The sequence below is a fragment of the Salvelinus fontinalis genome, chromosome 26, assembly GCF_029448725.1.
Source record: "Salvelinus fontinalis isolate EN_2023a chromosome 26, ASM2944872v1, whole genome shotgun sequence".
Lineage (NCBI taxonomy): Eukaryota > Metazoa > Chordata > Actinopteri > Salmoniformes > Salmonidae > Salvelinus > Salvelinus fontinalis.
In genome coordinates this window covers 26445578-26460083 of record NC_074690.1, presented here as the reverse complement: position 1 = coordinate 26460083, position 14506 = coordinate 26445578, and the positions used below count along the sequence as shown (strand labels likewise).

At 40.0% G+C, this 14506-nt stretch overlaps 1 protein-coding gene across 2 annotated transcripts in view; it reads right to left on the bottom strand.

Annotated features, from left to right (window-relative positions):
• LOC129824018 (tenascin-R-like) overlaps positions 1–13718 on the bottom strand; it is a 163845-nt gene extending 150127 nt beyond the window's left edge. For both annotated transcript variants that reach the window (XM_055883286.1, XM_055883287.1), the window contains exon 1: positions 13443–13718. The gene's annotated coding sequence lies outside the window, so the exon portion shown is untranslated. The remainder of the gene's footprint in view (positions 1–13442) is intronic.
• Positions 13719–14506: the final 788 nt, after the last annotated feature.

Sequence of the window (14506 nt, the reverse complement as noted above, 5' to 3'; positions counted from 1 at the left end):
TGTTATGTTTTTGGAACGTAACAACACAAAAAAAATACTAATAAAACGGACAGTTTCAAAAAAATATTACACCTATTTTCTTTAAGGTATTGTGTTTTTAATGTTTTACATGAAGTTGCTTAGTTACCTGTGTAATAGCAATATGATTACTGTAGTAACAATGTTTTATTTACATTCTGGGTAAAGCGTTACCATTTTATTTAGCTACTACTCCAGCATTACAAAGACCCAACCTGGCAAGTTCTATTGTTACAATTCCTCAGGCTAAATTGTACCATGTGTATGCTGCATTATTATCACTTGGCACTGTTAATTTGTCACATTGAATTATTTCACTACTAAGATTTAAAATGCAATCTTATGAGGACAGAATGATGGAGTTATATGGCCTGTAGACATTTTTAATTCATCAAATCTGTATATATACAATATAAAGGTGTGACATCTCTTTAATGTGACATAGTTACAAGACAAACTGAACAGTCAGATGAATGAGATGAACACTCCCCCTACATCACAGCTATACTACACAGCCGTTCTGCTGTGAGGGGATGAAATAGATAGAAACACAGAAGCTTTTTCCCTCCCATCCCATTCAATCCTTATACTATTGTCTCCACACTCCAATAGCTTTCTATATTCTATTATTGTTCTGAAACACAGGTATATCGAAAATTACAGACAGTTGGGGAAAATCAAAATCGCTGACCTTTAAATAGCTTTAGAATGCAGCGGAGTGTCTCCTCCCAGATGTCATCCTATTCCGAGCCATATGGGCCCTGGTCAAAAGTAGTGCACTACTGTACTGTATGGAATAGTGTGTCATTGGGACGCAACCCCAGACTCTTCCTCATATAGGTCTTACAAGAGAGGAACGAGGACAAAGGTAAGTGTTCCAGAGTTAACAATAGGAGTGTATGGGATCTTACATGTACCTCTGAATATGTGATCTTACCCAATTTCAAGCAAGACTGCCTTAATAAGATCCATAGGTTCCTTTTTAAATATTCTCAGAAAACATTTATCTAATTTGCTTCGTGGCTCCTTGCTTCTACATCCTCTCTGGAACATTCACAGAGCAATGGACACACAGTTGGACATGGTTAGTATTGCTGGCTAGCGCGACGATGGTAGGCAAACAAGGAGTATGTCACGTTCTGACCATAGTTCTTTTGCATTTTCTTTGTTTTAGTGTGGTCAGGGTGTGAGTTGGGTGGGTAATCTATGTTTTCTATTTCTGTGTTGGTTTTCTGTGTTTGGCCTGATATGGTTCTCAATCAGAGGCATATGTCATTCGTTGTCCCTGATTGGGAACCATATTTAGGTAGCCTGTTTTCTGTTGGGTTTTGTGGGTGGTTGTTTTCAGTCTTTGTGTGTCTGCACCAGATAGAACTATTTCGGTTTTCACTTTGTTGTTTTTGTATTTTGAGTTGTTCACTTCCATTAAATAAGATGAGCAATTATCCCGCTGCGCATTGGTCCTCTGATCCTTCAAACTTCAAACGACAGCCGATACAGAGTATCACATGAAGGACCATACAATATGCAATATTAAACAAATAGTTTAGACCAGCTATTGTTGTGTTGTATTATTTGAACTGCGCATGCTGATAATTATAAAGTAAAAAGCCAATTAACCACCTTGTCTTATTGTCTAAGATAAAATGTTAGTTTTTTTATGTCTTAGTATGCCTTTGTTTTTGCTTTCCCTATCACAATTCCAATTTGAATGATCAAACTTCTAAGGGATTCGCATTTTAAGCCATCCCAAGCTAGTGGGAAGTAATGGCAGCCATCCTACTTTGAAATGTTACTGTCTTATCACCACAGACAGACTTCTCTCATTCAGCGAGCTGATTTCACTGTTTGGTTAGTAACATTCACTTATTCCATAAGCCTATTCCACAAATAATAAGTAGGCCAATATAAACAAACACCCATGAATTAAAATATTATAATTTGAGTACGTCTAAATTTGAGGAAACTGCTTGGTCAATTATTCAACAGCACTGCTTCATTAGTTCGTGTTCTTTGAGCAGTGCTACCTTAATGCATGAAGAGGCACTAATTGAGAACAGCACAGAGCTTTCCGTTAGAAAGGATTTGAGAAGTTTTGGAATTGAAATGCCTAGTGTGTGTCATGATGTCTAAGTATATAATGTAAAGGTCAATGCTTTTTCATGTGCCCTAATTCCATTTTGCTTCTGTCTACAAAGTCAATACACATTGAGGTCAAGCAGATATCAAATGAAATCAGTGGAAATGCCATTTTATTTCACTAGCTTCTGTGAAGGTTTTCTTCCAGGGGTAAAGGAGAGGACCAAAATGCAGCGTAGCCAGTGCTCAACATGTTTAATTAAACAATAACCATGAACACTTAACAAATAACAAAATGTGAAAACCGAGACAGTCCTATCTGGTGCAGAACAAACACTGAGACAGGAAACAAACACCCACAAAACACCAGTGAAATCCTGGCTGCCTTAGTATGACTCTCAATCAGAGACAAACGATACACACCTGTCTCTAATTGAGAATCATACCAGGCCGAACACAAAACCCCACATAGAAATAGAAAACATAGACTGCCCACCCAACACTCACGCCCTGACCAATAAAGACATATAAAACAAGAGAAAACAGGTCAGGAACGTGACAGCTCCCAAGAACTCTCTGGTTCTTTAGTATACTTTTTAGCCAATACTTCTTCTGTACGTAGCGCTCACGAACAAAAATTGCATGCCACGTCACATGTGCAGATATGTGCATCACATCATTGCTCTCTCGGTCTGCTGTATAGTATGTGCATCTTGCTAGCTGTCACTCAAATGGCAAGGTGTTGAGCCTCATTGGCTGGAACTCGAATTTCTATGGTGCAGCATAGCTTACAGTAAACAGACTCTTTCAAAGTAGGGATTTCATGGCTAATTGAGATAAGACACTTATTCTGCTCATAGATTATGTATGTATAAACTACACATTGACACATCCAGCCCAAAACAGGAGGTTTAAAAAATACTTAATGGTACCGGAGAATGTCTTTGATCAATATATTCAATATCTATGTCTTTTACCAGTGGACTGCTATATCCTCTCTACACCGGAGCTGGTCTTACTGTGTCTGTGAAAGACGTTCTCTCTCACTGAGGCTGGTCTGATTTTTGTTCAAATAGCTTAATTGGAACAAAGCTCCAAGCCAGTCCCAATGTCCTCCTCTCCTCTATTAAAGCCCTTTGAGTGCACCATTGACTGAGTGCTGGGCTGAGGGGAAGAATAGCTCATTGTGTGATCTCTCTGGGTGGACTGGTTTATGTAATGAGAAATATGAACACAGACTGACTAGAGGTGTGACTGGTTCTAAATGGTGATGATCAGAGTGGGAGGTGTAATTTATTAAAGCCATCCAGGCTTTGAATCTGCTTTATAAAGAACCACAACTGCATGTTTTTGGTTATGGAGCAGGGGGGGGGGGGGGGGGGGGGGGGGTCTTTGCTAGCATTCACAGTAACAAACTAATGTGAGGTTTACTTGTTAGATTTCATAGATAATAACAACCACTTCAGTATGATATTCTTTTTAACTTGGGGAAGCAACGGCATACACAAAACACCTACATATTGTTCAGTGGACAATTATTTTTGACAAACTAGTCTAAGGTCAGTTATATAAAATGCTTCAGTGATTACCATTGCAGGTTTTATACAAGTACCTGCTGCTTTCAGCAAGAGGTATTGAATATCATGGAACATGAAATGTGTTCAAGCAATAAAGCCAACAATTTTTTCTCCTGTGGTCACCAAGAGAACAAAAATATCTGCGGTAACATTTCTCAAGTTTTTAAGCAATTGTTTGCATCCCTCCACAAATAACATCGATTCAAATATTATACCAACCAACATTTGTTTGATGTCAATGTGAAAGCTTCAGCCACAGAAGCTCTCCTCTGATGAGTGCACGTCAAATGGTTGTTTAAACACCTGTGCATGTACATGTTTTAAATGAGAATTATTTTTACGTATGTGTACCTGTACTCAATACTACTTTTGTGTACTTCAAATATGTTAGGAATCCAAAATGCCCACCATATACACTCAAACATATTTATCTAGATACAGTTGAAGTTGGAAGTTTACATACACCTTAGCCAAATACATTTAAACTCAAATTCAAAATTCCAGACATTTAATCCTAGTAAAAAATCCCCTGTCTTAGGTCAGTTAGGATCACCACTTGATTTTAAGCATGTGAAATGTCAGAATAATAGTAGAGAGAATGATTTATTTCAGCTTTTATTTATTTCGTCACATTCCCATTGGGTCAGAAGTTTACATACAATCAATTAGTATTTGGTAGCATTGCCTTTAAAATAATTTAACTCGGGTCAAACGTTTCAGGTAGCCTTACGCAAGCTTCCCACAATAAATTGGGTGAATTTTGGCCCATTCCTCCTGACAGAATTGGTGTAACTGAGTTAGGTTTGTAGGCCTCCTTGCTCGCACATGCTTTTTCAGTTCTGCCCACAAATTTTCAATAGGATTGAGGTCAGGGCTTTGTGATGGACATTCCAATACCTTGACTTTGTTGTCCTTAAGCCATTTTGCCACAACTTTGGAAGTATGCTTGGGGTATTTGTTCATTTGGAAGACCCATTTGTGACCAAGCTTTAACTTCCTGACTGATGTCTTGAGATGTTGCTTCAATATATCCACATCATTTTCCTACCTCATGATGCCATCTATTTTGTGAAGTGCACCAGTCCCTCCTGTAGCAAAGCACCCCACAACATGATGCTGCCAGCCCAAAGCTTCATGGTTGGGATGGTGTTCTTCGGCTTGCAAGCCTCCCCCTTTTTTCCCCTCCAAACATAACAATGGTAATTATGGCCAAACCGTTCTATTTTTGTTTCATCAGACTAGAGGACATTTCTCCAAAAAGTACGATCTTTGTCCCCATGTGCAGTTGCAAACCATAGTCTGGCTTTTTTTTGCGGTTTTGGAGCAGTGGCTTCTTCCTTGCTGAGCGGCCTTTCAGGTTATGTCAAGATAGGACTCGTTTTACTGTGGATATAGATACTTTTGTACCCGTTTCCTCCAGCATCTTCACAAGGTCCTTTGCTGTTGTTCTGGGATTGATTTGCATTTTTCGCAAAAAAGTATGTTCATCTCCAGGAGACAGAAGGTGTCTCCTTCCTGAGCGGTATGACGGCTGCGTGGTCCCATGGTGTTTATACTTGCTTACTATTGTTTGTACAGATGAACATGGTACCTTCAAGTGTTTCGAAATTGCTCCCAAGGATGAACCAGACTTGTGGAGGTCTACAATTTTTTTCTGAGGTCTTGGCTGATTTCTTTTGAATTTCCCATGATGTCAAGCAAAGAGGCACTGAGTTTGAAGGTAGGCCTTGAAATACATCCACAGATACACCTCCAATTGACTCAAATGATGTCAATTAGCCTATCAGAAGCTTCTAAAATCATCACATCATTATCTGGCATTTTCCAAGCTGTTTAAAGGCACAGTCATCTTAGTGTATGTTAACTTCTGATCCACTGAAATTGTGATACAGTGAATTATAAGTGAAATAATCTGTCTGTAAACAATTGTTGTAAAAATGTATTGTGTCATGCACAAAGTAGATGTCCTAACTGACCTGCCAAAACTATAGTTTGTTAACAAGAAATTTGTGGAGTGGTTGAAAAACGAGTTTTAATGACTCCAACCTAAGTGTATGTAAACTTCCGACATCAACTATATTTTAAAAGGACACAAACTGATTGGCATGGCAACACCAAGCATTCCTTGTCACAAGCTTCTTTGAGCATCAATGAGGCAACTGGGAGGCTCTAACGAAAAGAAAGAGAATCCAACCCTAGACTCTGACACCCTCTCCCTAGCTCTACAACTTCCCCCACGGGGTATAACTTTCACCTCCAGGATTGGGCTCTTAACATGATAACACTAAGATTGTGTTACACTACCCTCAGCAGAACAATCACCACACCACAAAATACGGATACTGGTGAAGCTATGATGCTGAGATGTAGCCTAGTCTTCCTTTCCTTTTAACTACAGAGCAGGATAGAGAAGACTTGGCAGCAGACAAAGCTATGTGGGAGCTGTCCTCCATCTGCCCGCACAGATGGGGAGAACTAACAGCTGAAAGACCACCAACACAAGCAAACCTCATTTATCCTCTTAATAACTGCTAAAAGACCACCAACACAAGAAAACCTCATCTATGTCTGCAAAATTCATCAAATTCACATCGAAATTTCAGTACTGACATGTGCTGTAGTCATATCGCAAGAAATCCATATCACATGCAATATTTTGAAACGCATCTCAGCCACATGTAACATCCGTTTTGATAATATACTTTTTTTTCTTCTTACGGCTGCTTCCCGCACACACCAAGCCCCGCCCCCTGTCCCTCAAGCAGCACAGTTCCGCCTCCTCGTTGCTAGATTCACTATAAGCTTGCATGCTGTTCTGTTAGGTGAAATACAGTCAACAAATTGTTTCAAACAAGAACAATGCTGCTTTCCTCTTTGCTTCTTAAAATACATCATTCTATTTCTATGATTCCAACACTTCCCCAAATTGTTTTGATGTATATAGCGCGGAAAATTGCAATTGCAATATTTGGGGGAAAAAATCTCAATAAAATGTTTTGCCCATATCATGAAGCCCTAACCCCATCCACATATCCTCATGTTGAAAAATAGAACTGAGTAGTTCAAATATAGATTCAGATACATTATTGGCCACATAGTAAGATTCTCTTGATAAAGCGCTCAACAGAGTTGTATTCTTTGTTCAAAACAGTTGTATTCCTCTTTGACACACAGACATTATGATAATCCAAACTCGGTTTCAAGCTAAAATGCCGCTGTTTCGACCCGTCTGTCAATTAGCAAGAGGAAGGAAAGGTTTTCAACAGCGCACGGAATATCAATGTGTCTGACCACTGTCTAACTGGAATTGACTGTTGCTCATTTCACAAATTACAATTATCTGATTGGCCTACAGCTGCAGGGGGGCTGGGAAGCCAGGCAGGCATGAAGGCAGGGTAATGCGAGTGAGGGAGCCAAGAGAAAAGTGTAATTGGGAAATCAATGATGTTTGTTTAATTACTGGGTGAATTTAAATCAGTGTCACAGCTGTCATTAATACCACTGCCCAGGAGCCATCAGGAAGTCATTTTAAGCCATTCTGATAATGCTGATACACAAAATAATTTATACAACACCTTTTAATTGGTCCAGTCGCCTACTGTAGATACAGGAGAAACGGTAGAAACAACACAGAAGACACTGTAGAAAGATAGCTGTGGACACAATAAAAACATGAACACTGGACAGGGGAGAATGAAAACTCTATTCCCCATTGGCTTTCATTGTCAGTTCTGATGCAGGCACAGTAAACAACACGGACATTGGTTCACTCGGTCCTTTGGCAATAAGGCTTTGACACTGACAATGAAAGCCCAATGACAGGAATCACTAATGTAAGCATTCCGCACTCAGAGGCTGTTTGAAAGGGTGGAGCCCAGCCACAAAATAAGTTCGAAACAGAATACTGCAGACAACAAAGACTGTACTCTGGTGTATTTAGCCATTTATTTATTCTTCTACTGATTTGTTAAGATACTTCTGTGATTAAGATGTTTTCACCTGCTGTATCCTGTGCACATGGTGAATAAACTTTGGAACTTGAAACCTTTAGCTTTACGGGACTAATAATTGAAACAACTCAAATTATGCAAATATTTGAGTGTCCTGCATTCTTTTGTAAAAATGACTTGTGTCATGTACAAAGTAGATGTCCTAACTGACTTGCCAAAACTATAGTTTGTTAACAAGAAATTTGTGGAGTGGTTAAAAAATGAGTTTTAATGACTCTAACCTAAGTGTATGTAACCTTCCAACTCGAACTGTAAGTATTCAGACCATTAGTACTTTGTTGAAGCACCTTTCGCAGCCATTACTGCCTCGAATCTTCTTGGGTATGCCACTACAAGATTGGCACACCTATATTTGGGGAGTTTCTCCCATTCTTCTCTGCAGCACCTCTCAAGCTCTGTCTGGTTGGATGGGGAGCGCTGCTGCACAGGTATCTTCAGGTCTCTCCAGAGATGTTCAATCGGGTTCATGTCCGGGCTCTGGCTGGGCCACTCAAGGACATTTAGAGACTTGTTCCAAAGCCACTCCCGCGTTGTCTTGGCTGTGTGCTTAGGGTCATTGTCCTGTTGGAAGGTGAACCGTTGCCCCAATCTGAGGTCCTGAGTGCTCTGGAGAAGGTTTTCATCAAGGATCTCTCTGTACTTTGCTCCGTTCATTTTTCCCCTCGATCCTGACTAGTCTCCCAGTCCCTGCCACTGAAAAACATCCACACAGCATGATGCTGCCACCACCATGCTTCATTGTTGGGATGGTATTGGCCAGGTGATGAGTGGTGCCTGGTTTCCTCCAGACGTGACGCTTGGCATTCAGGCCTAAGAGTTCAATCTTGGTTTCATCAGACCACAGAATCTTGTTTCTCATGGTCTGAGAGTCCTTTAGGTTCCTTTTGGAAAACTCCTTTTACTGAGGAGTGGCTTCCGTCTGGCCACTTTACCATAAAGGCCTGATTGGTAGAGTGCTGCAGAGATGGTTGTCCTTCTGGAAGGTTCTCCCATCTCTACCGATGTACTCTGGAGCTCTGTCAGATTGACCATCGGGTTCTTGGTCACCTCCATGGCCAAGGCCCGTCTACCCCGATTGCTCAGTTTGGCCATGTGGTCAGTTCTAGGAAGAGTCTTGGTGGTTCCAAACTTGTTCCATTTAAGAATGGAGGTCACTGTGTCCTTGGGAACCTTCAATGCTGCAGAAATGTTTTGGCATCCTTCCCCAGATTTGTGCCCCGACACAATCCTGTCTCAGAACTCTGAGGACGATTCTTTTGACCTCATGGCTTGGTTTTTGCTCTGACATGCACTGTCAACTGTGAGACCTGATATAAACAGGCGTGAACCTTTCCAAATCATGTCCAATCAATTGAATTTACCACAGGTGGACTCGAATCAAGTTGTAGAAACATCTCAAGGATGATCAATGGAAATAGGATGCACCTGATTTCAAGTCTCATGGCAAAGGGTCTGAGTATTTATGTAAATAAGGAATTTCTGTTTTTTATTTGTAATAAATGTGCAACATTTTCTAAAAACCTATTTCGCTTTGTCATTATGGGGTATTACGTGTAGATTGATGAGGGATCTTTTTTTTTATATACATTTTAGAATAAAGCTACAAAGATTTATTATTATATTTTTTTAATTTAAGAGGTCTGAATACTTTTCGAATGCACTGTATAGCTTTGTGAAATGTTAGGCTTAACATGACAAAATTACGACCAAATATGCCTACCAATAAACATTGATCTATTAGCTAAAGCAAAGCTATAGGCTACATGCCCTGGCACCACAGAAAGTCCATCATCGATTCGATAGGCAGATGCATAGTCATGTCGCAATTTGGACAGCGATCGGAAGTCTATACTTTGTGAGTGGCTGGCTGGCTGACGCATTCAATTAATTTTGATTTTAGGGAAGGTGGGGGGGTGAACTCTGACCAGAGAAACTGTGTTACGCCAGTGCTCTCATCCCACTAATAAGAAGTCATTAGCATGGCCCTCCTCGTTCCCTATCGTTGGGAGGAGAAAAATGTGGATAAAAATAACCCCAGAGACCCGTAAGGCAAATGCTTGTTAAAGAGATACTGTACTGTATATTCCTTACAAAATGATTTATTTGAAGCACCCTATAGTATGCTGCTACACCTGGATCAGAGAAGCAGAAATTATACCAAACTGGGGATGATGAACAAATCCCATGACTGTTGTGAAGATCAAATAAAACAAAACACCTTTACAAATATAAAGAGAATAAGTCCACATACTATACTTTTAGTGATCTGGTCTTAGAAGTGTCCTAACGAAATAGCAAAAATAATTAAAGAGGGCCTATGTTTCAAATGATTATTAGCTGAAAGATGGATGGTCTTCATTCATCCTCATCCTTCCTAACTTTTTATTGCGGTTCAGTTTAAGTGTTCTCTGGGTTTTCTGTCTACACAAGCAGTAATATACTGTTGTGAATCCGAGGAGAATTAAAGCTAATCCAAAGCTCCTGTCCAGCTATTGGAAATCATATTTGATTTATGCTTTTTTTCCCTCCCCATTTCCTTCAGGTTTATGGCACAATCAATCGCCTGGTTAGCTCAGGCATGATCAAACAGAGCTGATAAGACAAACGTTCTTTGTCACTGAGCAGTATATAACTGCGAATTTTTAGCCCTCCATCGATTGCTGATTTTCTCTGCCCAGCACTGCAATTCAAAGCAAACTGTAGGTAGTCGGAATCTATCTTGCCGGATAAGACTCCTGACCACCTAACTGCTGACTTGTTGCTCGCCCACTGTCACTTAACATTTATCCCAGTCTGGCATCATTTCGGTGCTCAATGAGCATGCAGACTTTCGAATAGAGGACACACAGAGAATGCTACTACTGTTGCAGCCTGCCTTGGGCAGCCAAATAGAAAAAGTGTAATAAGATCTTCATAATTAATATATTCATCATAAACATTAATGAAGACAGGCGTGGTCTAAGTTCAACGCTAGTGCTTTGTTGTGCCAGAGGATTGTCTCCAGAGCTTTTCTCCACAGGCCAGAATAGAAGCCTGGCACCACTGCAAGCCAATGCACTTTAACTCCCCCACTGGTGATGAGAAAAAAGCCATGCTACCACGGGTACATGATAATAAGTAACATTGTACATTTCAAATGGGCTCTTACTCTATCTCTCGCTAGGGAAACAGAGGGTTGCGTAGGTAGGAAGATTTGCATGAGCATGAGTTTGTGTGTTTCATTTTCTTCTGTTTTCTATACTCTGATTTGGGGAAATGGAAATGCTTGTGTGTCTTTTTCCGTGTGTGGTGCAGACAAATCAGTGCAGGGTCTACAGAACATTCATCAAACAGATTGAGAATATGACAGAACGGACCATGGTGACCCCAAAGGGATGCATAGAAGACTGGTAGAATAATCCAGAGCAACCACATAGCACCATCTCTATACTGTATCATCATTGTGCATTGCATGCATCCACTGTCATTAGCTAATGACCTTTGATTGTAAGTGTAATAATATTGTCCTAAAATAAGCTTGAACTGGGATAGCATGATGGAGGAAACCAGAGACTGTTCAGAAGTCCTCAGTTGCAATTTTTTTGCAAGAAGCTGTTCATCACACTGTCAGTTTCTTTATTACATTGGCCCGAGAGAAACACAATGGTACAAATTTAGGTGGATCTGGCTATTGGTATTATGTACACCTGAGCAGTGTTTTGGCAGCTCTGTTTGTCTGAATACATTATTTGATTGATGATGCAAATGAATGAAATACCTCCATTTGAATGCAGAATAATGAGGAGTAATGGGGAAACTTCTCTAACAAAATCACCGCTGGGCGCAACAGGGAACTAAATCCCCAGGATTTAAATATTATGTAAATGATTAATGACCACATAGACTAACATCATCTTGTTGTTTGGCTACCCATTGGCACACTGGTAAATATTAATTATTCACATAGAGAACAAAAAGAAACCGTCCTGAGCTCTAGAGTAATGAAACAAGCTGAGGGAAAAAAGAGAAAGAGCACCACTTAATGATGTCAATATTTTTAACCTAACCTAATGAATGAGTCTATTTCTAAGCGTCATTAATGAACAAAAGTCCACAAGGAATAGGTTACGATATTTTTCTATCAATTCTCTTAACATATAGCACAGACATATTATGCCTTGTGATTTTCAGCCATTTTACACACATTCATTGATCACTGTATGGTTAGCAAACTAGCTTCTAACCGAAGTCACACTTTATGGATGGATGGATCTACTTAGTAGATGAAATAGAGAGAATGTTATCTACATTTTCAGACTTAGGGAACCTTTGAAAGCTTGGCTCATGCTAATGACACAGGGTCACAGGGGAGAAGGGAATTGAGAGGATGGGAGGTAGGAATCCTAAGACTGATTCCTTTCTACCTCCAGACTCACAGCCAGCCTATATCCACACCGCACACAGCATGAAGGTGGTGCCTAAAATTAACCAAACGATATCTCAGAACAGAAGAACACTACTCTATACCTTCAGACTCTTTCAGCATACATCCACATCAGACACAACTCAAAGGTGGTGCCTAAAATTAACCCAATTATATCTCAAAGTCACAACACAGAATGGACCAACAGAGTTATTTTGCAATGGTGTGAGATTTCTGTACAGATTGTAAATCATCCAAAAGGGTATGCCCTAGGACACCCCCTCACCAGATGTTAATATCATGCTAATATCTAACAGCAAACCTCCGACTCTCTGGTCCATGGACAATATGCTCAGCTGACTTTGACCAATTAGACACATGAGATATATGACAATAACATTCACTTGGTGATGCTGTCTAGAGGAACAGCAGATATATAGCTAAATGTTTCCCAAAAAGAATACCATGAGATAAACATATTATTTCTGGAGATATAAACCACACTATATCATCCTTATCTGACACAGCATTAAACAAATGATTGGATGTTTACACAGTAATTTTCTTAGTCAACAGCAATAATACTTGGCTTAGATTTGGGGAAATAAAACTAAAATACAATGATAGCATTGGTTTAGTTTCACACAACAATGAGATCAAGACTCAGTGACCTGGTGGTTGCTAGTTGAGACACTTGAATATGTGGGGAAAATTAGGGACACTGATACTGTGCTCAGTGTTCCTCCAAAACAAGTCAGTTATGGGTTTGTTTCGTATTGTATACTCGGCACACGGAATAAAGCTATACATCTATAACATGCATGCTACATTATGTGATCAATTGAACATGTCATTTCTTGTTAAAAAAGGTTAAGTAATGATAAAGATTATTATTTTTGAGTTTTTATTACATTTTTCCAGTAAAATACAGAGTAACTAGATACGGAACCATATACTAGGTGTACATTTAAAAAAAAAAGTTTTTTGAAGTGTACTGATTTTGTTGTGATATGGAATGTGCTTGCCATTAAAGTCTGCAGTACTTTTTGCATTACTTTTGGAGTACTCATTGTCCTGTGAAATTGTATCAGTATCAATTAATGTAACATGAAATTGCTCTAGCGCTTGATGAAACTGTTTCTAACAACATTAGACGGGTTTAGTTTCCTGATGTTGTCTGCTGTTTAGTCCCTGCTGAGGAGTCATTAGATGGATATTGTTGTGGCCCCTCTGCTCAGCAGGATAATGCTTTGATTGATATATTTGTTATCTTGCCCCCATCAACCAAACCCCCGCCAGGAACAAAGCTATACCTGAAAAAAAAATCATTTTTTAAAAACATGCAGTCTAACTTACCCAATTTCCCTCGGTTTATTTCTCTCTTCCCTCTGGTGCCGGTCCCTTTCTCTCGCTGTACACTGATCTCCAAGAGGCTTCTCTCTCACTTTCCTAGCATCTTTTGCTGACTGTATTGATCTTTCAGCCAAGTATGTATTTAGCCCTGTATTGTTACTACTGCTGATCAGATGAGAGCTCTCCTCTCTCCCTGCTTCTCACAGCTGCAGTGGGGAAGCAATGTGTGCTTCTCGCTTTTGCTCTCTCTCTCCTCCACTCGCTCTCCGACTCGCTCTCTGCCTCTCGCTCTCTGACTCGCTCTCTGCCTCTCGCTCTCTCTCGCTCTCTCGCTCTCTCTCTCTCTTGGTGTGCTGTATTGATCTCTCTGTGCTGTTCCTCTACTAGTGCAGCCCCTAGTGGGCGTTCCAGACACTACTTGTAGCAATCTCACTGTGATTGTCCCAGCTCAGTACACATCGAGAAGGGGAGGGGAGGCAGGAGGCAGGAGGGAGGAGGGTGCCTGGGTAAATGCATGATGCCTCTGAAGAACAAGGTGCAACCTGGGCGGTCAGCAGGCAGCAGGACACCTACCTTCAAGAAAATATACTGTATGTAACAGAGATGTGAATGAATGTTTCAGCAGGCAATCATAACCAAATAACTATACACACATGAAGGGGAACAAGCACTCATTGATGCTTCTACCTGACTGGTTTTACACAATTCTGATAGTATCTGAATATGACGAGGTTTAAAGGAAAACTCCACTTACCATCTAGTATAATCCAGTTGGTGGCAGGGGATCATAGATAGCCACACTTCTTGAAAAGGTTTGGATTTATCTCACAGTAAGTTAGTCTACTTTAAAAAGATTAAAGATAGTTATTCATTATTCTGACCTCCCTACATTATAATTGGAAGAGGAAATATAAACTCATAGTCTATTAGCTAGAAATGTAATTCCAAAACTATCTTTGCTGAAAGAGGCTGTTTAGCTGGTTGAACAAATGTTAGCCATGTGTTGGCAAAAATGTACAGTATCAGTCAAAAGTTTGAACACACCTACTCATTCAAGAGTTTTTCTT